Source organism: Ipomoea triloba, chromosome 12 (assembly GCF_003576645.1).
Source record: "Ipomoea triloba cultivar NCNSP0323 chromosome 12, ASM357664v1".
In the NCBI taxonomy this organism is placed as follows: domain Eukaryota; kingdom Viridiplantae; phylum Streptophyta; class Magnoliopsida; order Solanales; family Convolvulaceae; genus Ipomoea; species Ipomoea triloba.
The window spans coordinates 11,841,644-11,857,730 of record NC_044927.1 but is presented as its reverse complement, the minus strand read 5'-3'; positions in this window follow the sequence as shown (position 1 = coordinate 11,857,730).

Genomic DNA, 16,087 nt, shown 5'->3' with positions numbered 1-16,087 from the left:
ATGCTTATACAATGATCAAACAACCAACCAGGTACATAAGATGCACACATTCAATTTAAGAGAAAGAGCAAATAGGGGTAATATACTAGGAGGATATCCTTAAATAGTAAGCAAGACACTTTCTTTATGAAATCAACATAAGTAAGCTCATAAGGTTAAATAATAGCCATTTTTTATTATTATAAATAGTATAAAAAAGTCATAGTAAGATAGCTATTCAAAATATCATTTGATACTAATACTCTCACCCTCAAGAAAAATAGTAATACTCTATAGTAATACGGGATGAAACTCAATCACTTCATCAATCTCATCATGTCTCATCAATCTCATGTGTCTCAATATCACAAAAGTGGGGTAGGGACATCACCTCAATGAAGCCTTGAGTAAACAGCAACCCTCTATTGAAAACCACAATCCCCACTTTACCAAAGGTGGAATCAAGACCACTACCTTAAGTGTGCACACCCGCTAACTAGGATTCCAATCGAGCGGGTAGTAAACCAGCCCTAAGTATACCCATGATTTTTTGACCAGGCTACTTTCTTCATCATAATATAAACTCCGAAAATATCAGCCGTCCAGTCGGGTATCATCTCATCATAGCTTCCGAAAGGATCATCGGTCCAATCGGATCCTCCAAAAATATATATTTTCCTCACACTTTACAAATACGAGTATTATACTTATTTTATAAATTCATCTTTCCATAATAGGCTTTACATAATATATAACATGCGTTAAAAATAAAATATAGATATAAGTTTTAGAAATAGAAGATAAGTATAGATTTACAAAATAATAATGATAGTACAAATATTAATAAGCATGCGAATTCCCTTTTAAATAAATAACTCGGGCACTCCCATATAAACACATAGAATCATGAATATTACTTCTAGGCATGTCAAGAATGGATTTCTAGTGAGAAAAAAAGATAATAAACATGTTTTACTTATACAAATACTTTTTTTTTTTATACAGAACATACTTAGTTTATAGAAAATAACCAACGGATAACAACTAGTGGGTTCAACAAGTGTGACTGGACCCAGGGGTGCAGGGCCCTAAGACCCGCATACTCAGGCCCATAACCTCACGGGTCACACGACAGCGCTCAAATCCCTATCACATGAGACCCATGCGGTTATGGCGTGAGGTGGCAGGGGTTAGAGCCCTCCTTCCTCTCGCCTGCCACACAAAACACAGGGTTGGCCGACAAGGCTTTCAGCCTGTGGCTAGTCCCACATGTACACAAACAGACATGGCAGTGGCCTCCTTATCTGTAACATTTATCAAACAAATCTCATTTTCTTCAATCAAAAATCATTCCAAAACATCAATATCGCATCCAAATATTATTTGCTCAACAACATAACACTCTACACCATTTATCAAATCATTACTAAGCATCAAATAAGAAAAACAAGGCAAGCAACACACATTTACAAAGCATCTCAATAAATTACATAGGTTTTGACTTTCTATGGTGATGGGTATATACGCATAAAGGACTATCCATATAGCTGGTAAGAAGTAACCCAACCGGTCCGTCATAGCCATCAACCCAACTAGAATAAATCACTTATGATCAACCATACTGCCAGTACCGATAGCCCTCGTGACAAAATGCTCTATGGATCACCCTTGCAATCGCCCCGATAGAAGGCCACCCAACCGGTCTACCGTAGGATGGCCGATCGGTCAACAAAGTGACACAACCTGCAAGCCGAAAAACCTAACTTATACAATAAGCAAAGCAGTCCAACTTGCGTCTGCAGGACGACGATTGAAAGCTTGCGTACATGGCAACTCTGCAACCTCGACCAGTCAACCTATGTGTAGCCTACAAAGCGACCGTGTGACCAAGCCAACAAGAAGACGCCACGTCAAGTCACTTGCAGTTGGTGCATTAAATGCGTAAACTGACTTGGTTAGTATAAATAGGAGGGTCTCCCCCTCACTTCTCATCTTTACCTGATTGTAAAATCTACTACTCACTACTTGTAATCTCCACCCTGCAACATCAATCTACATCGCGGTCTACACCTCGTGTAATCGTTCAATTGCAACTTGCACTCCGTAATAGCAACTCGCTTATAACCACTTACCACTCGTAGCATTATTTATCCTCGGACTGCCTGGTCGCCCTACGGTAGACCGACCAGTTGACCTATGAGTGCTCTCCCACTTATTCACAAACATACGTATTCGTAGTGTAACCATAACCCCCGGTTCCATTTACGCTATCATTGGCACCGTCTGTGGGGACCCGATTGAGACACTTTATCTGTCTCGTTACTTTTTCACCTTACTTGTTTAGGATGGCAACCAACAGGAGGAGTTGGAGCCAGGGCTATGTGTAGAGGGAAGGCTCAACTCGTTAGGTTGGACATCACCCCGACAATGTGGCCGAAATACTCCCCGAGGATGATCTGCGGCGACAGTTGGACAGATCCAGAGGCCTAATGAACGAACTCACCTCCAACCACACAAGACACGATACGCAATCCACCCAACCAGTCGGTCAAAATCCCGATCAGCAAGCTGAACACACAAATATTCACCCCGCCATTTTGCTACTAATGAATAGCGCGACCAATCCAAATCTTCATATGCCGATAGCGTACGCTATGCTACCCCCAACGGGTCAAATGCCGCCCACAACACTAGGAGCGGCGTTCAAGGAACGCCACCGTAGGGATTTGCTCAGTTGTACCAACTGTGGCCTGGGACTCCTTGGTACTATGTCGTGGCGCTAACCCCCCAGGTGACGGTAACCCCTCAAATATCTGTTGTAGAACAGCAGCAACCGGTAGCCCAACCTTCCCAAGGGCAGTCGCATCCGTAACCCTGAGATCGTGACCTAGAGGAAATTCAATCAGTAGACAGATTGAGAAGATTCGACCGGGAAGGAAATCAAGATAATAGTCAACCTGACGCTGCTCAACGTAAGAGTGCCTTAGATCGCATTCGGAAGAGTGCTAAGTCTCGATTGGGGACCTAGGATGACCATGACCATCCAAGGCAGAAATCCTGAAGGACTGTAGAGACAAAGAGAAGCAACACTGGGACATCACGATCTAGAGTGGAAGTCAAGGTGGACCGACTGACCGGATGGATGGTTGACCGACCGGACAGGAGGGAGCGATGTTAAAGTAGGGAGGATAGTCTCCGTTGTCAGTTGGCTATGATGCAAGAGAGAATCGATCGCTTACAACGTGAACTTCGTGAAAAGAATGACGCGGGTAAAGAGCTGCCTATTCCACTAATTGCCACACCCTTCACCGATGATGTTATGAGCACACATTACCCACAAGATCTCAGGATCCCGGTGATGCAGACCTACATCGGGCGGTCTGACCCTCAGGAACACATCGACATGTATTACGACAACATGTTGATGTTGGGAGTAAGTGATAAGTGCCAAAGATACCTATGAAAAAGGGTCTAGTTTGGGGTGATATTGTGATTAGTTTGATATTCTTTTATGGGAAATTTATGGTGTTTTTGGGCTCTAGTGTGCTGATCATTGCAAAGCTTTATCCTTGGCACACTTTAGTTGGTTTTGTAGGGTTTTGAGCTCAAATGGGAAAGCATGTGAACTTAGCAAGAGAAGTAGGCAAAGGAGAAGAGGCCAGAGAAAAGCAGACACGTGTCTACGTCTGATCCACGCGTGGGACTCATGTGGGAAAAGATTAGAGAGTTCCACGCCACTTGTCCATGCGTGGAGAAGGAGAGATGGCAAAAAAATAGTCGCGTACGAAGGCACGTACGCGCGAATGTCGCCAAGGATCATCCCCTATAAAAACGGGCCTTGGCGGGATTTGATGGGGAGTTAGCTTAGCTTAGTTTTAGTTTTTACATTTCCATATTAGAAAATAGTAGAGAGAAGGTAGAGCTTGTAGAGAGAGATTATTTCCTTTCCTTGCATTCCTTTGAGGAGAAGATCTCTATTGAAGTATTGATTTGTATTTTACTGGTTCTTGTGTAGGTAAACCTATATCTCTACTTTTGACATTTGATTGCAATTTAGATTTCTACTTCTATTTCTAATTTGTGAATTTAGGTTTTGTTTTCCAATTCCCTATCATGAGTAGCTAAATAAAATTGGAGATTGGATGCTACACACTAGGGATCATGCTTGATTGCATTGAAGTCTTCCATTGAATTAAGAAATGCAAGTTAGGTTTCATGTGTTCATGTGTGGTTGATGTTTGGAGAGATTTGTCCCTAATTGTGGCCACTTTAGGTAGAAAGAGGGAGGAAGTGAAGATTGCGAGATATCGGATCTCCATGAGCCTTACTCGGCCACATTCCCGCCCTTAGTCTGGGAGGACAAGGCCCGAAAGGAGTGGTAGACCATGTGTTTGATAAAATGCCCCAACCTACTGAGGATGTAGGAGTCCAAGCGTGACGCCGCTTGGTGAAGGTGTCGTGGGCTCCCTTGAACGAGACTTGCTTGTGTTATCCCAATTCCACCCTAGTATATCAAGCATGAGACCTAGTAAAGGCATCCATCTCCTCGTTTTAGTTAATTGCTTACATTTTGTGTCACCATTGTTGAACCCTTGTGCGATGACAATTTTTCTTTCGTTGATTCTAATACTCTTGACAACTAACCTCTTTAATGCCAAGCACTTGATTTGGCTCCAATTTTCCATCCTTTGAGATCACGACACTCGGGGAACTTCTTCTCTGTTTACACTCACACCTCATGCAATACTACTATATCAGTAAGTGATGCAGTAATATGCAGAGCTTTCTTCGCCACTTTGGCAGGTAAAGCGGCCTAGTAGTTTAGAATGTTGGAACCTCAGTCGATTGGAAACTTTAGCTAGATGGACGAAAAGTTCGTAAGACAATTCGCAGTCAACAGGTCGAAAAGGAACTAAGTGGAGTTAAGTAGGACCCGGGGGAGACCTTGCTCATTTTCTGGCACAAATGGGATCGTGTGAACAACCAGGTAGAACCAATGGAAGACCAGGTGGCAATCCACACTCTCCTCACATCGCTTTGTTCAGGGCCACTTTACTACGACCTCGTCGTCCATCCCCCCAAAACTTATGAAGAGGCAATTACTCAGGTCAGGAACAATGCGGACGCTACAAGGGCTAACATGGCGAAGAGACGAGAAAAGCAGACCGGTCGGTCGGGATAAAGGTCATGACCTGGGGAGAGATCGATAGCGTTTTAAACAACGTGGAGCGTAGTGGAAGTCCTGCAGTATGCTGAGCAATGCAACCAAGTCCACCCACCCGAACCGGTGCCCAAAGGACCAGATAAGAACAAGTACTGTGTTTTTCACAAGATGAAGGGTTACGAGATGGCGGAGTGCATAGCCCTACATCTGGTTATTGAAAAACTCATCCAAAATGGAGAATTGGATCTGTTCGTAAAGAGAGACAAACCGGATAAAGGAACGTTCAAAAAGAACATGTGGAAGAGAAACCCCAAGGAGCAGTTGAAAGCACCCGGTCCGCACGGGTCGAGTGATGACAAGGCGGCCGGAAAGAAACCAAGGATCTATGTTATCTATGGAGGACCTGAAAGAGGAGACTCCTCTCAACAAAGAAAGAAATGGGCGAGAAATTTGTACGTCGGGTCAGCCCACTCGGATCCCCCGGAAAAGAAGAAACGTGTAGAGCTAATACTGTTCACTGATGAAGATCTCCCCCTCCATGGGGAAGCCCATAGCGACTCGCTCGTCATCAGATACAGACCCCTCTATCTAGTTTCATAGGCGCCTCCATTGAGACAGAGGGATTCATCAATCTGAATGTGGAGTTAGGCACCCAACCAAATGCCTTGATGACTACCGTAGAGTTCGTAGTGGTCAAGTTAAAATGTATTTACAATACAATACTTGGTTGACCCGGCATCTCCTAAGCAGCCGCTGTCATATCAATGAATCAATTTTGCATAAAGTTCCATACGCCAACGGGATTGGAGTGGTTCGAGGAGACCAGCAAGCTGCCCGTTAGTGCTACGTACAGGCGGTCAAGCAGTCCGATCGTGAGGACGCCATGATTCACACCATATCTCAACAAGTTGACCAAGGAGAAGATAAGGAGACTACCTTGATTTGAACAAAGCCTGTCTGGAGGATCCATATCCCCTATAAAATCTCGACCAGATGGTTGGTGAAACGGCCGGATGTGAGCTGCTAAGTTTCATAGACGCCTTCAAAGGCTATCATCAAACTTTCATGTGCAAAAAAAATGAAGAGAAGACTGCTTTCATAACCCTAGATGGAGTATTTTGCTACGTAGTGATGACATTCAGTCTATGGAAGTCTGGAGCCACTTACCAAAGGATGGTGAACAAGCTGTTCAAAGGATTGCTCGGGTCGACCATGGAGGCGTATGTTGACGATATGCTCATCAAGAGCCAGTCGAAGGTGACGCATCCCGCTGACTTAGCCTGAGCATTCAAGGTTATGGAAACTTTCAACCTGGGTCTAAACCCAAGTAAGTGTGCTTTTGATGTCCAGAGGGGAAAATTCTTAGGGTTCATGATGACGAGGAGGGGGATCGAGCCAAACTCCGAGAAGGTTATAGCAATAATCGAGATGTAACCCCCGATAGGTCAAAGACATCCAGCGACTGACCGGTTGACTAGCAGCACTCAGTTGTTTCTTGTCTAAATCAGCTGAAAAGTCCCTACATTTCTTTCGAATACTAAAGAAGTCTATGGGTTCGAATGGACACCAGCATGTCAATCGGCGTTCGAAGACCTGAAGGCCTACTTGAGCTCATCACCAGTTTTGTGTAAACCAGAGAAGGATGAGACGAAGAGAAGCAGCTATGGGAGCGCATCGCGATCTAGAGCGGAAGACAAGGCGGACCGACTGATCGATGAGATGGTTGACCGACCAGACAAGAGGGAGCAACGTCAAAGTAGGGAGGATAGTCCCCGTCGTTAGATGGCTAGGATGCAAGAGAGAATCGATCGCTTACAATGTGAACTTCGTGAAAAGAATGACGCGGGTAAAGAGCCGCCTAGTCCACTAATTGCCACACGCTTCACTGATGATGTTATGAGCACGCATTACCCACAAGATCTCAAGATCACGATGATGCGGACCTACATCGGGCGGTCTAACCCTCAGGAACACATCGACATGAATTATGGCAACATGTTGATGTTGGGAGTAAGTGATAAGCGCCAAAGATACCTAGGAAAAAGGTCTAGTTTGGGGGTGATATTGTGATTAGTTTGGTATCCTTGTGTGGGAAATTTATGGTGTTTTGGTGCTCTAATGTGCTAACCATTGCAAAGCTCTATCCTTGGCGCACTTTAGTTGGTTTTGTAGGGTTTTGAGCTCAAACGGGAAAGCATGTGAACTTAGCAAGAGAAGCAGGTGAAATAGAAGAGGCCGGAGGAAAGCAGACACGTGTCTACTTCTGATCCACGCGTGGGAGTCACGTGGGAAAAGATTAGAGAGTTCCACACCACTGGTCCACGTGTGGAGAAGTTGAGATGGCCAAAAAATAGTCGCGTACGAGGGCACGTACGCGCGTACTCCCATGCGTATGTCGCCCAAGATCAGCCCCTATAAAATGGGCCTTGGCGGGATTTGTTGAGGAGTTAGCTTAGCTTGTTTTTAGTTTTTACATTTCCATATTAGAAAATAGTAGAGAGAAGGTAGGTAGAGCTTGCAGAGAGAGACCGTTTCCTTTCCTTGCATTCCTTTGAGGAGAAGATCTCTATTGGAGTATTGATTTAGATTCTACTTGTTCTTGTGTAGGTAAACCTATATCTCTACTTTTAACATTTGATTGCAATTTAGATTTTTATCTCTATTTTCAATTTTTGAATTTAGGATTTGTTTTCCAATTCCCTATAATGAGTAGCTAGATTTAAATTGGAGATTAGATGCTCCACACTAGGGATTATGCTTGATTGCATTGAATTGAGAAATGCAAGTTAGGTTTCATGTGTTCATGTGTGGTTGCTGTTTGGAGAGATTTGTCCCTATTTGTGGCCACGATAGGTAGAAAGAGGGAGGAAGTGAAGATTGCGAGATATCGGATCTCCATGAGCCTTATTCGGGCTACATTCCCGCCCTTAGTCTGGAAGGACAAGGCATGGAAGGAGTGGTAGACCATGTGTTTGATAAAATGCCCCAACCGACTGAGGATGTGGGAGTCTAAGCGTGACGCCGCTTGGTGAAGGTGCCGTGGGCTCCCTTGAACGAGACTAGCTTGAGTTGTCCCAATTCCACCCTAGTATATCAAGCATGAGACCTAGTAAAGGCATCCATCTCCTCGTTTTAGTTAATTGCTTACATTTTGTGTCACCATTGTTGAACCCTTGTGCCATGACAATTTTGCTTTTGTTGATTCTAGTACTCTTGACAACTAACCTCTTTAATGCCAAGCACTTGATGCAGTTCCAATTTGCCATCCTTTGAGAACACGACACTTGAGGAACTTCTTCCCCATTTACACTCACACCTCCTACAATTCTACTACATCAGTAAGTGATGCAGTCATATCACTACAACAAACTGTTCTTTTAGCGACATATACTTAGAGGTGGTTATATATAACTGCCTCTAAATGACTATTTTGAGGCGGTTATAGTAACTGCCTCTAATTTAATATTAAAAAAAAACTATATAATTAATTTTCCGGTAATCGCACTGTTTGCACCTCCAAATCAACACCACTGTCGCTGCTGCCACAAACTCCGTCAATGCCATTCTCTACTGCGAATCTCTGCCCTAACCTTACTTCACCCTCATCGTCACTCACTCCGCCTCGATTTTAGCTCAAGGAAGTCTCAGCTTCTTTCTGACAAGTACCACAACTCTTCTCCCTACCTCCCATACCCTCTATGTTGTTGGAATGTTTGCTGTTGAGCAACACATTTCAATCATTTACTATGAACGACACGAGACAGCAGGCGGTGACTTCTCTATATTTTTGTCTGCATCAGATTTCAATCTCAAAATTTTCTATATCGGAGCTTTTCTAGGGCTCCATCTCCTCTCACCGAATATCGAAGCCATGCCGAAAGGGTGAAATTTCGTTTCTTATTCCATTTCTTTTCTGCCGATTCAATTAAATGTTTGAAATTTCAATTAGTTTACGGATGCCTCCGCCCTCACCTCATTTGCACCATTTTGCATTTTCAACCTTTGTTTCTTATTTCCTTACCAATTTCTTGTTGTTGCCTTTTTATTTTGTTACGGAGATGATTCTGTCCTTCATTCCCATCTCTCGGATGGGCATAGATGAGTTGATTAAGCATACCAGTTGGTATTTTTGATCCGTGGCAATGTAATGCTGCGGTTTAGATAAATCAGGCGGAGCTAGTGCCTAGTGGTGGTGGAGTAGTAGGTGTTATGCTGTGCTGTGCTAGGGATAGAGAGAAATAGCAGTGAAGAAGAACAACACAAAGCAAAAGTGAAAAGAAAAATAAAATGAAAAAAAAATAAAAAAAGAAGCAATTTTTTTGCTGCTTAAATAGCCATCGCTAGTAATCATCAGCCCTTCTACACGTAGATAAATTTACAGAATTCATTATTAGGGGAATCGAATTAGTTTATGAATTGCATATTCACTTAAAATGAATTTTATTTTGTCCTGTTCAAGTTTGATTACTCTATGAATACCTGAGGTTGTTCTTTTAATATTGCTTGCTTAATGCTAGTACTTTGATTCCTAAACCATATTCTTCATTACTTTGACAGTTAAGATCATCTTTGTGTTTATAATGTCTCCAAGGTTCCTTGCAAGTTTTTTGTACATGGGACCGTCTAAAACCAGAGCACTATGAGTTTTTGCATGAATTGAGAGGTAACATTCTATCATAGTATCATTATTGTTGAAGTGATTTTGCATGGATATGCTTGGTTTTTCTTGGGTAATAATATAATGCTTAGTTATTTTTCTTGCAAACACTTTATTGCTTTAACCATGATCTAATTTAGCATTTTAGCTGCAGTCTCATTCAGCTATTCAAATTCTGATAGCCAAGAAGTTATGATGAATGTGAATCGTACTGGAGCCAAGAAGCGAGGAACATTCAAATGTAATTCAGATACTGAGATAACTCCCAATTAGATTAGGTAGTTACATTTTATCTAAGTTCTTCTTGTTTATCTCTTGAGATTCATTTCATTTGAGTTTTTTTGCATTAAAAAATCTATCAATTGTATCTGACTTAGCTTGTCTGTGATGTATGTATGATGCCCGTGTATCTGGTACAGATATCGTGATCTAGGGTTTTGTTTTTGTTTATGTGAGTTAGAGAACGGTCTTTGTTTGGGTTTAAATTCGGAGTCTCGTTGACCTGTAGGCTCCTCTAGTTTCCAAATTTTATCATTGTTATGCTTATATAAACAATTTGGTGGCGTTTGAATGCTGATAAACTATGTTAAATGTGAATGGATTTGGTAGGAATTTTAGGTTGTTTGGATTAATACATAGCGTCGAAGCGCATTTTGAAGGAGCTCAAGGATATGCAGAAGGGCCCTCCCACATTATGCAACACTGGTATGCTTTAATGTTTCTCTCATGTGCTTTGCTTAGTTTATCACTTTGATATATTAAAAGTTGTCACCTCTGCTACAAGCTAAACTATCAGCACTGCTTTACTGTAATTTATTCATTTATTATTGTAAAAATACTAGACATGTAATATATCAGTTAGGGTAAATTGATCTTATTTGCATTCTATATGGTATTAAGAGGAATCTATCAACAGGTAGGAGTTGAATTTATTTGTCATTGGCATGAAAAGCAGACTTTGATTGCAGTTAAATTTTGCAATGAGTAATTCTTCCAAAACTTGAGATTCAGGATTTTAGGCTTTACATATGGTTTTCTTTGCATGCTATAGTCCTATTGAATTTCTCATCGATAGACATCTACATCATTTATGAAACTTGATTATTAGCCATTTATGGTTTAGAACTTTATTTGTGGAAAGACATTTCATGATTTTCATCTATTATGTAATCCTATCAAAATCCATTGTGTTATTCACATTCTCTTATACTTAAATAGGAAATGTAGGGTATATTATCTTGTAGGTTATATAGGCTGAAGGTTGTATGAGCTATTAAGAGGAAAGCAAAAATGAAGATATTAGCTTTTCAATCAATACATAACACCAGTGCCATGTTCTCCAAGCCCCTTAGTTGTTTGAGTCCTCGAAGATTCAAAATACTACAAGGAAAAGTCATAACTATCAATTCTCATCGAGGGTGAAAAATGGTATTCATCGTCTAGTGATGATGTAAATGAACAATTTCCTTTTGCATGAAACCGTCATATTGATGAATAAACTACTATGTTGCTTTATATTTTTTATTTAAAATATTTTTCAGTTATGTATACAATTCAATTAATGTGTAGATGGGGTTGGTTGTACATGAATATTGTTTGATATTATTTGACAAATATTCGTTACAATTAATTTTCTTTTCAATTAAATGTGTATATAGAGTTTGTTTGTGGTTGCAATGCAAATTTGAATGTAGAGATTTACAAAAAAAAAAAAAAATTATTTCAAAAACTTTCAATACAATTAGATAAGAAATAATTTAAAAATTAATTTAAAAACTAAAGCTTAATTTAGAGGCGGTTTATAACCGCCGCTAATATTTAAAGTAAAAATAAATAAAATAATTTAGTGACGGTTATGTAAGTGTCTCTAAACTATAGACAAAATAATTGATTATTCACGGCGGTTACAAACCGCCGCTAAATGCATTAAAAACCGCCGCTAAATAAGTTTTCCATTAATTCCCACAATTGTCTAAAACCGCCTCTAAATCTTTCGTGACACACTATTTAGACATGGTTGGGGAACCGCCTCTAAACAGTTTAGTGGCGGTTTTGAACCGCCTCTAAATAACAAATTAACCGCTACTAAATAACCTTTTTCGTGTATTGTATGCAGAGCTTTCTTTGCCACTTTGGCAGATAAAGCGGTCGAGTGGTTTAGAGTGTTGGAACCTCAGCCAGCTTGCCGACTAGTTCGTGAGATGATTCGCAGTCAACATGTCGAAAAAGAAGCCTTACACTTATATGACTGGAGTCAAGTAGGACCTGGGAGATCCTATCCACTTTCTTGGACAAATGGGATCGTGAGAACGACCAGGTAGAACCAATGGAAGACCAGGTGGCAATCCACACTCTCCTCACATCGCTTCGTTCTGGGCCACTCTATTACGACCTCGTCATCTATCCCCCTAAAACTTATGAAGAGGCGATTACTTAGGCCAGGAACCATGCGGATGCTACAGAGGCTAACATGGCGCAGAGACGAGGAGAGCAGCCGGTCGGTCGGGATAGTGGTCATGACCCGGGGAGAGATCGACAGCGTTTTAAGCAACATGGAGCATAGTGAAACTCTTGTAGTGTGCCGAGCAATGCAACCAGGTCCACCCACCCGAACCGGTGCCCAAAGGACCAAATAAGAACAAGTATTGTGTTTTTCACAAGATGAAGGGTCACGAGACTGTGAAGTGCATAGTCCTACATCTGGTTATTTAACAACTCATCCAAAATGGAGAATTGGATCAGTTCGTAAAGAGAGACGAGCGGGATAAAGGAAATTTTAAAAAGAACGTGTGAAAGATAAACCCCAAGGAGTAGCCGAAAGCACTCGGTCTGCATGGGTCGAGTGATGACAAAGCGGTCGGAAAGAAAGTAGTGATCCATGTTATCTATGGAAGACTAGAAGGAGGAGATTCCTCTCATCAAAGAAAGCAATGGGCGAGAAATTTGTACGTCAGGTCAGTCCACTTGGATCCCCGAGAGAAGAAGAAATGAGTAGAGTCAATATTTTTCATTGATGAAGATCTCCCCCTCCACCGGGAAGCCCATAGCGACTCGCTCGTCATCACAATGGACATCAATGGAACGGATGTCCAACGAGTACTAGTTGACACGGGAAGTTTAGTAAATATTTAGTAGTATGACGTCTTCACCCGATTGGGTATGTCGACTGACCAGTTGACCCCTATAGGAACCCCGCTATCTGGTTTCACATGCGACTCCATAGAGGCAGAGGGAGTCATCAATCTGAATGTGGAGTTAGGCACTCAACCAAATGCCTTGATGACTACCATGGAGTTCGTAGTGGTCAAGTTAAAATGTATTTACAATACAATACTTGGTAGACCCGGCATCTCCCAAGCAGCTGCTGTCGTATCAATGAATCACTTGTGCATGAAGTTCCACACGCCCAACGGGATTGGAGTGGTTCGAGGAGACCAGCAAGCTACCCGACAGTGCTACGTACAGGCAGTCAAGCAGTCAGATCGTGAGGACGCTAGGATTCACACCATATCTCAACAAGTCAAAACCACAACCAACATTAGAAATGGAAGAAATCGTGCTCAACCAAAGTCGGCCGGAGCGGATGGTCAAGATTGGTTGGAATCTCCCAGTTGGTATACTAGATGACATTATCAAAGTCTTACAGAAGTTCAAAAATATCTTCGCTTGGGGACCTGAGGACATGCCTGGTGTCAATCGGTTGGTTATATGTCACCGGTTATCTATTCAACCGGGCTTCAAATCGGTCAAGCAGAAGAAGAGGCACTTGTCAAGTGAAAGAAGAGAGTTCGTGAAGAAGGAGATCGCCACCCTCTTGGCGGTTGGACACATCTGAGTGGTTCTCTACCCGGAGTGGTTAGCCAACAAAGTCCTTGCACCTAAACCACCAACATGGAGAATGTGTGTAGACTACACTGATTTGAATAAAGCTTGTCCGAAGGATCCATATCCCTACCAAATCCTGACCAGATGGTTGATGAAACGGCCGGATGTGAGCTGCTAAGTTTCATGGATGCCTTCAAAGGTTACCATCAAATTTTCATGTGCAAAGAGGATGAAGAGAAGACTGCTTTCATAACCTAGATGGAGTATTTTGCTATGTGGTGATAGCATTCGGTCTATGGAACTCCGGAGCCACCAACCAAAGGATGGTGAACAAGCTGTTCAAAGTATTGCTCGGGTTGACCATGAAGGTGTATGCTGACGAAATGCTCGTCAAGAGCCAGTCGAAGGAGACCTATCCCATTGATTTAGCCCGAGCATTCAAGGTGATGGAAACTTTCAACCTGGGTATAAACCCAAGTAAGTGTGGTTTTGCTGTCCAGACGGGAAAATTCTTAGGGTTCATGATGACGGGGCGGGGGATCGAGCCAAACCCCGAGAATGTCATAGCGATAATGGAGATGCACCTCCCCCCCAGTTCGGTCAAGGATGTCTAACGACTGACCGGAGAAGGATGAGACAATTTTCATATATTTGGCAGTGTCCGACCGGGCGGTCAGCTCAATACTTGTACAAGAGGAGACCAAAAGAATCCAGAAGCCGATCTACTACGTGAGAAAGGCTCTCCAAGGACTAGAACTACGATACACCAAATTTAAGAAGACTGCATTTACAGTCTAGGTGACCGCTAGGAAACTTGCAGCCTACTTTCAACTACACCCGGTGATAGTCCTAACCGACCAACCACTCGGGACCATCCTAAGAAACCCAACATCGTTAGCGCGGCTGATCAAATGGGCTATGATGCTTACCAAATTTGTGATCGAATACAAGCCGCGACCTACCATCAAAGCGCAAATGTTGACCGACTTCATTGTTGAGTGTACCGCACGGGACCCGAAGCCCAACCGAATGATCGCCCTGGAGGAACCATGGTGGGAAGCTTCTACTGACGGGTGGTCTAGCAAGAAAGGATGTGGAGGAGAAGTTGTACTCACATCTCCTAAAGGTTTCAAAATTTATCAAGCTTTGATCTTTAAATTTCGACCCACCAACTATGAAGCAGAGTACGGAGCACTCTTAGGCGGAGTACGGTTGGCCACACAGATGAAGGTTGCCCGACTGAGGTTACGGTCGGATTCTCAGTTGGTAATCGATCAGCTGTCTAGAACGATCGAAGCGAAAGAGGAACGCATGATATAATATAAGCATGTTGCCCTGGAATTGTTACAATAGTTCGACAAGTATGAGTTGATCCAAGTGCCCAGAGCAGAGAACACGGATGCCGACATGTTGTCCAAATTGACACAAGAAGCCCCTGAGTATGTGTTCAAGATCGCATGAATTGAAGAGGTCTGGCCGGTTGAGATAAGCGAGCCAGATTTGATGTATGATTTTAAAAATTACATATGACCAATGGCACACTAGTACACTACCGGATGACACCACCAAGGTGAAGAAAGGCAGACTAAGGGCACCACGCTTCCAATTGATCGACGGGAAACTCTACAAGCGGTCGTACGGCGGACCGCTCTTGAGGTGTCTAACCAACGATGAAGTCAAGATTGCGATTGAAGAAGTTCATGAAGGCATCTATTTGGCCCACCAAGAACCAAGGACGTTGGCCCAAAAAATCATCTTACTAGGGTACTATTGGCCCTCAATCAACTTCGATTGTGAGTAGTACGTTCGGCGGTGCGCTACTTGTCAAGAGTTTCACAAGTTGCCTGGTCGACCGGCTACATACTATCAACCGGTCAGTGAGGTAATACCCTTTGCAACATGGGGAGTCGACTTGATCAGAGCATTCCCAATGGCAGCCTATTTGAAGAAATATGTGATCGTAGCCATCGACTATTTCACCAAGTGGGTAAAAGCAAAAGCACTAGCAACCATCACTTCGCAGCAGTGCTAAAGGATTCTCTAGGAGAAGGTAATCACTCGGTTCAAGGTTCCGGTCTATCTAATTACTGACAACAGGACACAATTTGATAGTGAGCCGTTCAAAAACTTCATGGCCCGACTAGGCATCAGGCACACTCGAGCGACCATAGCCTACCCACAAGCCAACGGACAAACAGAGAATACCAAGCGAACGATCCTCGACGGACTAAAGAAGAAGTTACAAAGTGCGGGTCGAGGCTAGGTAGAGGAGCTCCCGCATGTTCTTTGGACCTACCGAACCACTCCGCGACGGGCTTCCAATGAAACACCTTTAATTTTAAAAGTTAATTCCAATTTTGATCCAAGATTTATGTGACATGTCCATATAAAGTTATTGGTACTTCACTTTTAGTCATTCTTTTTCAGAATATTCCCTTTTGGTTATTGTATTATTGTGGCAT